Source organism: Geotrypetes seraphini, chromosome 1 (genome assembly GCF_902459505.1).
Source record: "Geotrypetes seraphini chromosome 1, aGeoSer1.1, whole genome shotgun sequence".
NCBI lineage: Eukaryota > Metazoa > Chordata > Amphibia > Gymnophiona > Dermophiidae > Geotrypetes > Geotrypetes seraphini.
In genome coordinates this window covers 488,341,578-488,354,185 of record NC_047084.1, presented here as the reverse complement: position 1 = coordinate 488,354,185, position 12,608 = coordinate 488,341,578, and the positions used below count along the sequence as shown (strand labels likewise).

Genomic DNA, 12,608 nt, shown 5'->3' with positions numbered 1-12,608 from the left:
AACAAGAAAAACCAAGTTTGTCTCATGGATGCCGATGCCATACATCTCATTCTCCAAGCCCAAAATCATGGCCATTGAGATGCAGAAATCTGATGCTTTATCTCAATGTTCCAGATGTCACAAAGACCAGTCTTTGGTTTCATATTCAAAAATTCAGATATTAATTTATACCACTGAGCGGCCTAGTGTCCCAGGAAGTCCGCCTGAAAACATAAGACCGGCAAGCTATATTGATTTTTAAGACTTTTTCATTCAGGGAACCCCTCCTTTATTTGTTTTTTTTAACATGTTTGAACTTTTTAAAACATGCAAAGTGATTGTACATACGTTGATGCTTAGGATAAACTTAGGTTAAGCTTGTTACATCAATTTCATTTACACTACGTTTTTGAAGATTTGTTAATGAATGTACATCCCTACAGGAAAAATTGTCTGCAACAGAAAGAAAAAGGAAAAACAAGTCTAAATTCACCACACATCTTAAAGTCCACAAATTAATAGGGGGTAGGAGCCTTCACATTAAGCCATCAGGTATCATTAATACAGAAAATACTGACTATAACTTGTCTGCTTACACAGTATACACGGCAGAAATATTCATGGATACAAAGCTAATTTATTTATTTATTTATTTTAAAAATATCTATTCCGCTTTAAGCCTACACGGATTACAATAAAACAGACATGGAGCTCCTTTTACAAAGGTGCGTTAGGGCTTTAACACGTGGAATATTGCGCGCTAGACCTTAACGCCAGCACTGAGCTGGCATTAGTTCTAGCCGCATAGCACGCGCTAAAAACGCTAGCGCACCTTAGTAAAAGGAGCCCATAATCTACTAGATACAGAGGAAAAACATTACCTCCTCACCTTTTCCTTACAAACATTGTATTACATCAATTATACTTAAAAACATGCCATTCTAATACAAAACTTGTACAAATAAATAAGTTTTCGATTGTTTCTTGTAAGACCTCAGATCCTTACACAATCTCAAATAGCATATTGTGGAGTAGAAGTGGAAACTTATCAAACAGGGAAAAAGCCAGTTGAGAGGATTTAAAAAACATACTTATGTATTTTGCATCTTTATTTTTTATTTTTTGTAAATCTTTATTAGTTTTCAATTATTAACAGTGCAATACATTGAATTTAAACATAAATAAATCAAACAATAGCACTTTAAATATACAAATAATTAAACAACAAACATTTTCACCCCCCCAACTAATGAAAATAAAACCACATGTATAATTTCAATAAAATAGATATAATGAATAATAATTATAATGTTTTCCCATCTCCTTCCCTCCCACTCTGGATGTGTAAGGAGGACAAATAAAAAGAAAAGGTACATGACAACTATTGTGACTCAATGAATGATGTCAATGGGTTCCACACCCTTTCAAAAGCACTACTGTATCTTAAAATGTCAGCATTCATTCTTTCATATGTGTAGCTAGAACATAAGTTTGTCCACCAGAAAGTATAATTAAGTCTATCATAACTCATCCAGTTGCGTGTTATCATTTGGATGGATATTTCCATCGTTATTTAAAAAAAACAGCTTTTATAGCGATCCAAAGAAGGTTTAACATGTAATAGAGTACCACAAATTATGGCTTCATAAGTCAGTGGTATTGATGACCCTAGTACTACATTAATTTGGCCCCATATCAACTTCCAAAAATTAAGTATCAATGGACAATAGAATATCAGATGATCCAAAGTTCCTCTATTAGTATGAGCGCATTTTGCATCTTTAAATTTTATCACACACTTGCATGAGTATTTCAACAAAAAAAGTTGTTCCTATCTGGAGTACTCTCTGTTGGATGAGAAGAAACTGTTGCCTCTTTTTTTGTGCTGAACAAGCAATATTAGGAAATATTAGGATTTTTAATCCACAAAAGATAAAGGCCCTCTTTTACTAAGGTGCGCTAACCGATTAGCGCACGCTAATCGATTTAGCGTGCGCTAAATGCTAATGCGTGCATGTTAGTCAATGGACGCATTAGCATTTAGCCCACGCTAATCGGTTAGCGTACCTTAGTAAAAGAGGAGTAAAATCTCTACATTGAAAAAACTCAGTCTAGTCTCATAATCAGTCTGTTGCTTTAACCACAAGACTAGTTCTCTCAGGAATCAGTGCTCAAAGCTCTTAAAACTTGTGTTGATACATTGGAAACTTTATTTGAATCTGCTTTAATAAAAGATAATAACCTGCTACATAGAGACTTGAAAATATTTCCAAGAAAAGAAATTTGTGATATATTAACTTTTCCAAAGTCAAAAATACTTCAGCCAAAAAGATATATAGGAAATATATACTGGAGATCTTAAAACTTCCATAAGGGTCTATTCTACCTGTCTTGAAGGTTTACTACTTACCTACAAAACCTAAATTGGCTCTGTAAATGAAGCCTTGATGGATTCTTTAGAACTTATTTCTCCAGATCAAACTACTGGTCTAATTATATTTCTTGAAACAACTATTGAGCAGTAAGCAAACCCTACTACAATGACTGTGACCAGTGGCGTAGTGAGGGTGAGTGGTGCCCAGGGCGGTAGCGCTTGTCCCCTGCCCTCTTCTCCATCCCCCATTCCTTCCCAATCCCCCCCCAGCTGTACGCACATGCCCCCCTCCTTTTCCCCATACCTTTTTAATTTTCCAGGCGGGAGCAACAGAACAAACTTGCTGCTCGCGTTGTGTCAGCTATCCCTCTGATGTCACTTCCTATGTGCGGGACCCGGAAGTGACAGGGAAAATTAAAGAGGTACATTACATTAGTGATTTTTATTACAATACCTTGCGGTTCAAGGTGGATTACACAAGAGGTTGTCTGGACATTTCCAGGAGAGTTACAAAGTAGAGCAGGTTACTTCAGGGGAGATCTGGACATTGTTTCAGGGTCATTACAAGATAGATAATTTAGTTAGAAGGTTGTGGAATCTGGGGGAGATGGAAATGCTTCCTGCTGTGTTAGTTTGTCTTGATGGATTTCTTGAATAGCAGGGTTTTTATTTCTCTTCTGAAAGTTTTGTAGTCTGGAAGAGGCGAATGCTCGCAGCAGGGAAGTCAAGAAGGAGTTGGGAGGGGGGGACAGAGAGGAGGATGGGTGCCTGTGCCCCTTACAAAGACCACGCCCAGGGCAGACCGACTCCCTCTACACCGCCTCATACTAAGCCACTGACTGTGACTTTGGTCTCTGATCCTGATGAGGGATGAAATAATGAGACTGTTTTGACAATGCATTGTTTGATAACATTCAAAACACCTCACTCTGCAGGGGCAGGAGATGTCTTAAGGTCAGCCTGTTGTTTCTGGTTTCCAATCTGAATATTGACCCTCATGTCTTCACCTGAGACCAGTGACCCTGAATCACATGGCCATGACTGCTTCTTGGGATTAATAATAATAGAATGGCAGCAATGACAGAGGTACTAGGTCCATCCCTTTAACATGTTGTCCCTGTTTGGCCACACTTAGATGCTCCTCGATCCTTTTAAGAAAGGGAGCTACGCATTACAATTCTCATCCTCTAGTAACTGGATAAGAGGGATTCCTTGACCATGGTTCTAGTTCCAGGACTGATGCAATCATTCCCAGAGCCCTCAAGTAATCCAAGACCCACAGGATCTGGGAGCTTAACAAACCCCCAAATCTAAGCATGCAGGAAGAAAATGAGAACATACAAGGGCCAATCAAAAAGTAAAGGCAAAATACATTTAACAACTTTAATAGAAGTAACTGTGATCAACTGAACATATAACTTTTCCACCCAGTCTCCATGCAAGACAACACATTTGTTGTATCGTTCAACTAGCTTCTGCATTCCTGCAGAGAAGAAGTTTATTGGCTGCTCCCAAAGCCAGGTGAGCACTGTTTCCTTTATCATGCTTTGTCTTTTGCTCATCGCCAGTGACAATTCTCTCCAGAACACTCAGATCTTCTTCATTCCATCTCAGGAACTGGGCCACAATCTCCACACGTTGTTGCTTGTGCAGATCAGTAAACTGTATGAGAACCCATCGTGCGCAGACTTTCCTATATCCCAAGTCATCATGCATTATGGCAAATTCAGATCTGTAGCTGATATCCAAATTTGCAGCCAATTGAAACATTGTTTTATCTGTCAGTTTTCTCTAATCAAGGTTCCACCCTATCAATGTGCTCTCGTGTGTATGAAGTTGATGGGCAACCAGAACGACCATTGTCAGTTATACCTGTTCTTCCCAGTTTAAACCTTTCATTGATTCATTGGGCTGTGTCCATATTGAGTCAATATCCAATAGAAACATGATGGCAGATAAAGGCCAAATGGCCCATCCACAGTAACCATTATCTCTTCCTCTCTCTCTAAGAGATCTCACGTGCCTATTCCAGGCTTTCTTGAATTCAGACGTAGTATCTGTCTCCACCACCTCTTCCGGGAGACTGTTCTACCCATCTACACAGATTTCACTCCCTCTGCCGAAAGAAAGCGCAGTACTGCACGGTCTTCGATGATACAATTTTGCAATGGAGAATCCACGTTTCTGACCTCATGGCTGCCACATGACTAAAGGTCGAGCGCTACATTATGCGTGGACGAACTATCCAACAGAACTCTGTTCTGGTTATTGTGTAATTTAACAATTGCCTTTAATTTTTGATTCGCCCTTGTATATCTGCATTGTACCTATATTCCAGCAAATTATATGCTCTCTAGCTTTCTTCTACTCTGTTTGCATAGCGTACAATGACATTATGAGGTTGGAGTGGGAAAATATATAAAAGAGTAATAACCAGAGGAGGGGTTTGGAAACCATATAAGTGAAGACATATGAATAGTTGGGTTGATTGCTCAGGTCTCAAGTGCTCTCTCTCTCTCTCTATATATATATATATATACCTAGCAGCCATACTATATTACCATACACCAGCACGCGCCCTGTGCTCAAGACAAGAATATCTGCTGAAAATACCCTCCTTCAGAGACATCATATACAAAAATGTCAGTGCAAGAATGTTCTCAAGATGGTGGAACTCCCTTCCAAAGGAAGTAAAACTAGAAAAGGACACCAGAAAGTTCAAGAAATGGATAAAGACCATCCTCTTCATAGACTACATTAACAAATAATGCAATAGAGGAGACAGTGGGCTAATCTCCACTAGGAATACAATAGGGTGAATGAACATAGTAGAGATACCCAGAATTGCTGAGGATATGATAAACAAAGTAGAGTTAGATTTCATACATCCTGATAATTCAAGTTAAGATGAACATAGAACACGATATAGGTTTTATGTGCAAATAAGTAGGATTTAGTATGAACATAGTACACGATACTGGTATTATATGTATACAGTATATATTTATGGCATAAATGTGTGCATATACGCAGGATGGTATAAATGTGTGCATATACGTAGGATGATTATGGTATAAACATGTCTATATTGAAAACCATCACCAAAATCGGAGTGGAACATTTTATGGGTTTCCTCGAGGTCAGCAGGACTTGGCTCACTGCTGCTTTGATCTGAGGGGGTAGGGGAAGGCTTCCTAGCTGGCTTACCCACTGTGAGTTGTGACAACGGAGTCAATGTTGTCCGGATCCACCCTCGGTGTCGTCTTGATCAGTGTGGTCTTGGTTGGTGTGGACGGTGTCGGAGATAAACTGGGCTCCATATCCATTGCGGTGCTGAACAGTAGCCTGTGTTGAAGTAACCGATTTTTTAAGGTGCGCTTCTGAAGGGACGAGCAGTGGGAGCAAGAGACGGCACGGTGCTCGGGTCCCAGACACTGCAAGCACCAGCAGTGAGGGTTGGTTAAAGAAATGGTCCGAGCACAGCGACTTCACTTTTTGAAACCCGTCTACGGGCAGGACATGGATGGGAAAACAGCCATTGACAAATTGAACTCTATGGTGAAAAGAGTCCATAAGGCCCTGATGGGTCAAAGCCCACAGCGGGAAAATAAAATAAAATAGACTGTCTTTTTTTCTAGAAGCTCATGTAAACCGCTCTGAATTGCTTCCTCAGTTATTAGAAGCGATATAGAAACTTTCAATAAACAATAGTGTCAAGCAAAAGGTTCATGGTTTATCTCACAAAAGCACAGAAACAGTTGAGGTAGGGTACTTTGTAGAGGTAGCATTCACAGCCCCTCAAGGGTGGGAAGGCTTGGCTATTACCTTAGGGCAGTGGTCCTCAACCCAGTTCTTGGGACACATGGAGCCAGTAACATTTTCAGGATACCCACAATGAATATGAGTATGAGATGCATTTGCCTGTACTACCTCCACTAGTTCACTATGGCAAATTTATCTTTTGTAGGATCAGTTGAGAATTACTGCTTTAGGGTGATCTCTGATGTTTATATTCAGGACCCACAATTCCAAGTTCCAGCCACGATCATTGCTGCAATAACCAGACTAGGTGAAGCCTGGGTTCACTGAGGGTAGCAGTCTGTGCACCAAGGGGTATACAAATAATTTTATAAACTAAGAGGGTGCAGAGGCGAGCCACGAAACTAGTCAAAGGTATGGAAAATTTGTGCTACAAAGAACAACTCCGAAAGCTGGGGCTGTTCACCCTCGAGAAGAGAAGACTGAGAGGAGATTTGATTGAGACTTTTAAAATATTAAAAGGATTTGATAAAATAGACCAAGAAGCAGCATTACTAACATTTTCGGATGTGAAACGGACAAGAGGTCATAGCCTGAAACTGAGTGGCAGCAGGTTCAAGACAAGTGTCAGGAAGTTCTGTTTCGCACAACGAGTGGTGGGCGCTTGGAATGCTCTTCCGGAGGAGGTTGTGGCGGAGACTACTGTTCTGGGTTTCAAGCGCAAGTTGGATGCATACCTTCTTGCAAATCATATTCAGGGATACGGGAAATTCGGGTCTCCAAAAAGGAGTACCTAAATGGGCCACCGCATGTGCGGATCACTGGACTGGATGGACCTCGGTCTGATCCGGTGAGGGCGTTTCTTATGTTCTTATGTTCTTAAGTAAATGGGTCCTGTGGACAGGGCAAGGAAAAACCTTCATCAGATGACTTTCAAAGAAAAATACTGAAAGCTCTATTTTCAATACATGTCATAAGAATAGCCAAAAAAAAAAAAAATTGGCTCACAATTAGAATTCTCCCAGAAGGGAAAGTTTGAAAGAAAAAAGTAAAGTTAAATAGTATTAAACGGGCCTTTAATACATAAGCCCCTTATATATGATGGACATCAGTATGAGCCTTTCGAGTGGCACACAGAGTTTTTTTGGCTCAGGCAGTAACTCATTGATGACTAGCATCAAACAGACAGGAGTCTAAATAAGAACTGCCTCATACATCATATTGTCCTTTATAGTATGTGAAAAAACAAACATAAATGGTTTAATTCCTTTCACACGTTCACTCCTGGAAAAAATAAAGCAAATAATCTCCCAAGACGTAATGCTGTAAAGTGCTTCAAAAGAAAAAATCAAAAACAAATAACAAATCCTGAAATAAAGTGCCAGTGCAAGGTTTAAAAACTGTGTATCAAAAAATTGATTAAAATAGCACCCTAGATTAGTAGCTGAACAATTGAAAAATGTGCAAAATGTAAAAAAGTGTAGAAAGTGTAGAAAAATAAAAAAACAGTTCATCGAAGTATCCAATGAAAAAATAATGAATAATAAGAATCAAAAACAATTACTTTAAGCAAGTTCATAAATAAAGAAATCACTTAAAAAGTTCAAGGACTAGGTGGTAATAACAGTTCATAAGATGAATGTCAATTCACTCGCTCAAAAATCATAATGAGATTCATACATTCAATAACAGTTCATAGAATCTTAGAATGACGTCCACCAAAACCAATTTGCACACTAGCCCGGAACTTAAAAGATTGAATACTTAGCTTTACAATATTGAACAAAGTGTTGTCTGTAGAAGTCTGTAGAAATCTCCACTCAACAGAGCTCCGTTTCGTCACCTTCCTCAGGAGCGGGGATTGAAAAAAGTAGTGGGGCGACAAACCACTAATAAGGCCATCAGCCACATACCAAGTCAAAAAGGGCGACGGTTCAATAATAATGCCATCAGCCACATATTCTGAAGCGAGAGCGAATAGCACCGTCGCTCCCTTTGCTCCGATGCGACGGTGCTATTCGCTTCGGCAAAAAGTGTAGACGTTGTGGGAGTATACTTGTAGACGTAATGGTGATCTGGGCGTTTAGCAGAGGCAGGCCATAATCAAAACAAGGACGTTTGTTTTGGTTATGGACACTTTCCCTGCTTCTGCTTTAAACGTTTAAGGACTTAGGCCAAAAAGGGACTTAGACGGTTTTTTTGATTATGCCCCTCCACACTTTTAGTTGCCTAATTATTGGGCACCTCCATAATAGGTGCCGCTCAGCGTGAGCCATTAAACAGCACCCAATTTAATTTGAATCGCGCCTAAGTCGGCGCCTAACTTTTGGCCGCTTCTTATAGAAGTTGCCCTTTAATGAGCTAAGATTACAGAACACTGTCAGCTACGTGTGTAACTGACTGCAGTTAGATACATTTGCACCAGCCATTTTGCTAGCATAAGTGCTGGCACCTAAAGTTAGGTGCGCAACTAAGGACTGATGCTAACATTTTTTTAATGGCAATTACATGCACAATTGCCACCATAGAATTTACATTTAGGGCTCCTTTTACTAAGGTGCACTAGCGTTTATAGCGCGCGCAAACCCCCACGCTATGCAGAAAAACTAACACCAGCTCAATGTTGGCATTAGCGTCTAGCGCATGCAGCAATTCTGCATGCGTTAAAACCACTAGCGCAGCTTAGTAAAAGGAGCCCTTAGTGCACACACTGTAGGTGCCTTTTAAATGACCTTTTGAGAACTACCCCCTAATTGTATGTGTCTTTGTATCATTACCAGGAGAAAGGGACCTAGCAAAGGCATTCCAATAAATGGCTTATTTAGGAGCTCATGGTCTTCATACACAGTCTACTGTACCTGGAGTCACAGGTTTAAGTTATACTGATCAGTTCCAGCAGATGCAGATAGTGGAATTAGAAAAGGTACAGAGAAGGGTAACACAAATGATAAAAGGGATGGGAAATTAAGACTGTACTGTTTGATAGATTCATTTCCTAAATAGAAGTTATACTAATTACAATAATTCTACTCTGACTATTCTTAAGAAATATGTTGTACTGTTACTATTTGTATTTTGTACTTCGCTGATTGTCCAGCTTTCTTCAGTGTAAACCGCCTAGAAATCGTCTGATTGTGGCGGTATAGAAGAATAAAGTTGTGTTATGTTATGTAACTTCTCTATGAGGAAAGGCTAAGGTGGCTAGGACTCTTCAACTTGGAGAAGAGATGGCTCAGAAGTGATAGAAGCTTCCAATAAACATAAGCATATGATAGAGGTCTATAAAATACTGAGTGGAGTGGAAAGGGTAGATGTGAATCGCTTGTTTATTCTTTCCAAAAATACTAGGACTAGGAGACATGTGATGAAGCTACTAAGTAGTAGATTTAAAACAAATAAGAGAAAATATTCCTTCACACAACGTGTAATTAAACTCTAGATTTCAGTTAGCTTAGCAGGGTTAAAAAAAGGTTTGAATAATTTTCTAAAACAGAAGTCCATAGACCATTATTGAGATGGCTTGGAAAAAATCTACTCCTTATTCCAAGAATAAGCAGCATAAAATCTGTTTTACTACTTGAGATCTAGCTAGAAACTTGGAACCTAGGTTGGCCACTGTTGGAAACAGGATACTGGGCTTGATTAACTTTGATCTGTCCCAGTATGACAATTCTTATGTTCTTAATGTGCATCTCGTAGTCCTCATGTGACTTGAACAACTGTCCTCCATACCTACTAGCTACAGCATCCACTAAATTTAAAGCTAGTCTCATGCTATGGCTGCAAACTATACTAAGGGAAGGTCACTTCCCACCGGAACTAGGCGAAATTATAATTACTCCTATACTGAAAGATCTCAAAGGTCCAATAGACAACCCAACAAACTATAGACCAATCGCTTCTATCCCACTATATGTCAAACTAATAGAAGGCCTTGTAGCACATCATCTCTCCAACTACCTAGAAGACCACCACATTCTGCATCCATCGCAATCTGGATTCAGAACTAACCACAGCACAGAAACTCTACTGGTATCATTATTAGACATAGACCGACAGCACCTCAGCAAAGGAAACAAGCTGCTTCTCATCCAACTCGATCTGTCAGCAGCATTCGACCTAGTAGACCATCCCATTCTACTACAGATACTAGACGCCATAGGAATCTCAGGTAAAGTTCACAATTGGTTCCAAGGTTTCCTTAAAACACGATCATACAGAGTTAAGTCAAAAGATCTTATATCAGACTCATGGTCAAACCCATGCGGAGTACCACAAGGATCACCACTATCGCCCATACTATTCAACCTCTTCATAGCTTCCCTAGGCACAACTCTAGACGCCCTAAACATAGTATCATTCAGCTATGCGGACGATATAACCATCTTCCTCCCCTTCGACATCCAAGACCCCATATCCACAGAACGCCTGAAATTAACAATGGAAACCGTAGAAAAATGGATGTCTAACCATAAGTTGAAGCTGAACTCAGATAAAACTAAATTCCTACTACTAGAGAAGGACAAAAAACCATCCTTAATAGAACTGGAATTAAACACAATCAAGTACCCAATATAGAGCACACTCAAAATTCTGGGAATACAACTAGACAGAAACTGCACAATGCAGACACAAATCCACAAAATCATCCAAAAAGCATTCTTCACCATGTGAAACTTAAGAAAAATAAGAAAATTCTTTAACAAAGATCAATACAAGATCATAGTACAATCCCTTGTACTAAGTATTGTAGACTACTGCAACAGCCTCTACCTACCATGCCCAAACTACAGACCGTTCAGAACACAGCCCTCAGACTCATCTACTCCCTTGGCAAATATGACCACATCACCAATGCCTACCTAGACTCCCACTGGCTACCGATAAAAGCAAGAACCCAATTCAAATTCTACTGTCTACTATTTAAAGTAACCCATGGTACTGCACCCAGTTACCTAAACAACCGCCTATACCGTAACCTCTCACCCAGAATAAGGAGAACTCAGAGCCTATTTGCCTACCCTCCGCAAGAAACTATACGACAACCTTCTAGCGACACAGACAGCTAAAATTGACCCTACCATCTCCAAGCTGCTGATCAAAACAACAGACATTAAAATATTCCGAAAAGAAATCAAAACTCATCTATTCAAAAAACACCTCCCATCATTCTAACCTCATTCCTATTGCACTAGCATATTCTCTAGTGAATACCACCACCACAGTAACACCTAGTCAGTTCTTCAAACCATTTCCCCAATACATAGTCAGAAACCTAAACAAGGAATCACCGTCTGTAACCAGAAAACTGCTTCCTTCAACGTTGTGTAACTCTCTACTGTATCCCAAATGTATTGTTATTCATCATTGTAACCTGTTATATACTTGCTTCTTTGTTTTGTAATTCTCTTGGAAATGTCCAGACTACTAATTTGTAATCCGCTTGGAACCGCAAGGCACAGGCGGAATAGAAACCACTAATGGAATGGAATGGAATATACCTGATTATCTCTTGACAATTTTATGCAAGCATTTTGTGATTTGAAGCCTAAGAGGTTCATAATCAAAGCATATAAATGTCCAAAAAGTGTTCTAAATCAGCATTTGGACGTCCTAATCACCAGGATATCCAAGTGCTGATAATTGAAACCACCTTTTTGGACATCTAGCCAGCCTCTGTGCATCCAGAGCTCAAGATGGGTGTGGTGGAGGCATGTTATGGGCTGGCTTTGGGCATGCATAAGGGTGGGTTAAACATGGACGTCTTGCAGCAATAATCCTGGACGTAATTTAGATGTTTGGGCTAGACCTGTTTTAGAAGCTTCTAAGTGTCACAGAGGTACCCAAACTGACCAGATAACCACTGCATGCATCAAGGTAAAACTCCCCTTCACTTATCCACTACTCACTGACTCCCTTCCACCACACAAAAATTAGAACAAAAAAGTACATGCCTAGCTCTAAAACAGCAGCATCTGGTATGGGGAAGCCTAATAGAGCATCAAGTGTGCAGAGTTACTTGGTGGGTGGGCTAGTGAACCATAAAGAGTATGACCCAGGCCCATAAGGCACTCTTGCCACAACATCTATGGCATAAAGTATGAGCTCATCAAACCCTACTATATAGATGCCACTCAAACCCTACTATATAGATGCCACCTGCAACCATAAGGGCTTTTGGGGTGATAGGTGGGTATAGTAAGTTTTGGGGGACTTTTGGGGGGCTCACCATAAATTATTAGGGGGGGTATGGCAAGATATACATCTGACACCCTTTATGTGAAGATCACAACAGTGCCCCTTTCTAAGGTGTTCCACTGCTCTGTTGGGATGTCTACGTAGCCAGCTCAGTTTCTATTTACCTATTTATTGTGACAGTATTATTAAACCAGTAAGGATGGGATTATTTTGTTATACTGTGTATAGTGAATGTATTGTACCGTGTCAGTGAAAAGTGTGCACTTTAAATTATATTTTCATATGTTTTGCTGGAAAC

The 12,608-nt window shown here is 39.9% G+C and overlaps 1 protein-coding gene across 4 annotated transcripts in view; it reads left to right on the top strand.

Moving 5' to 3' along the window:
* MUSK (muscle associated receptor tyrosine kinase) overlaps window positions 1–12,608 on the top strand; it is a 185,417-nt gene that overhangs the window by 4,360 nt on the left and 168,449 nt on the right. The window lies entirely within an intron of this gene.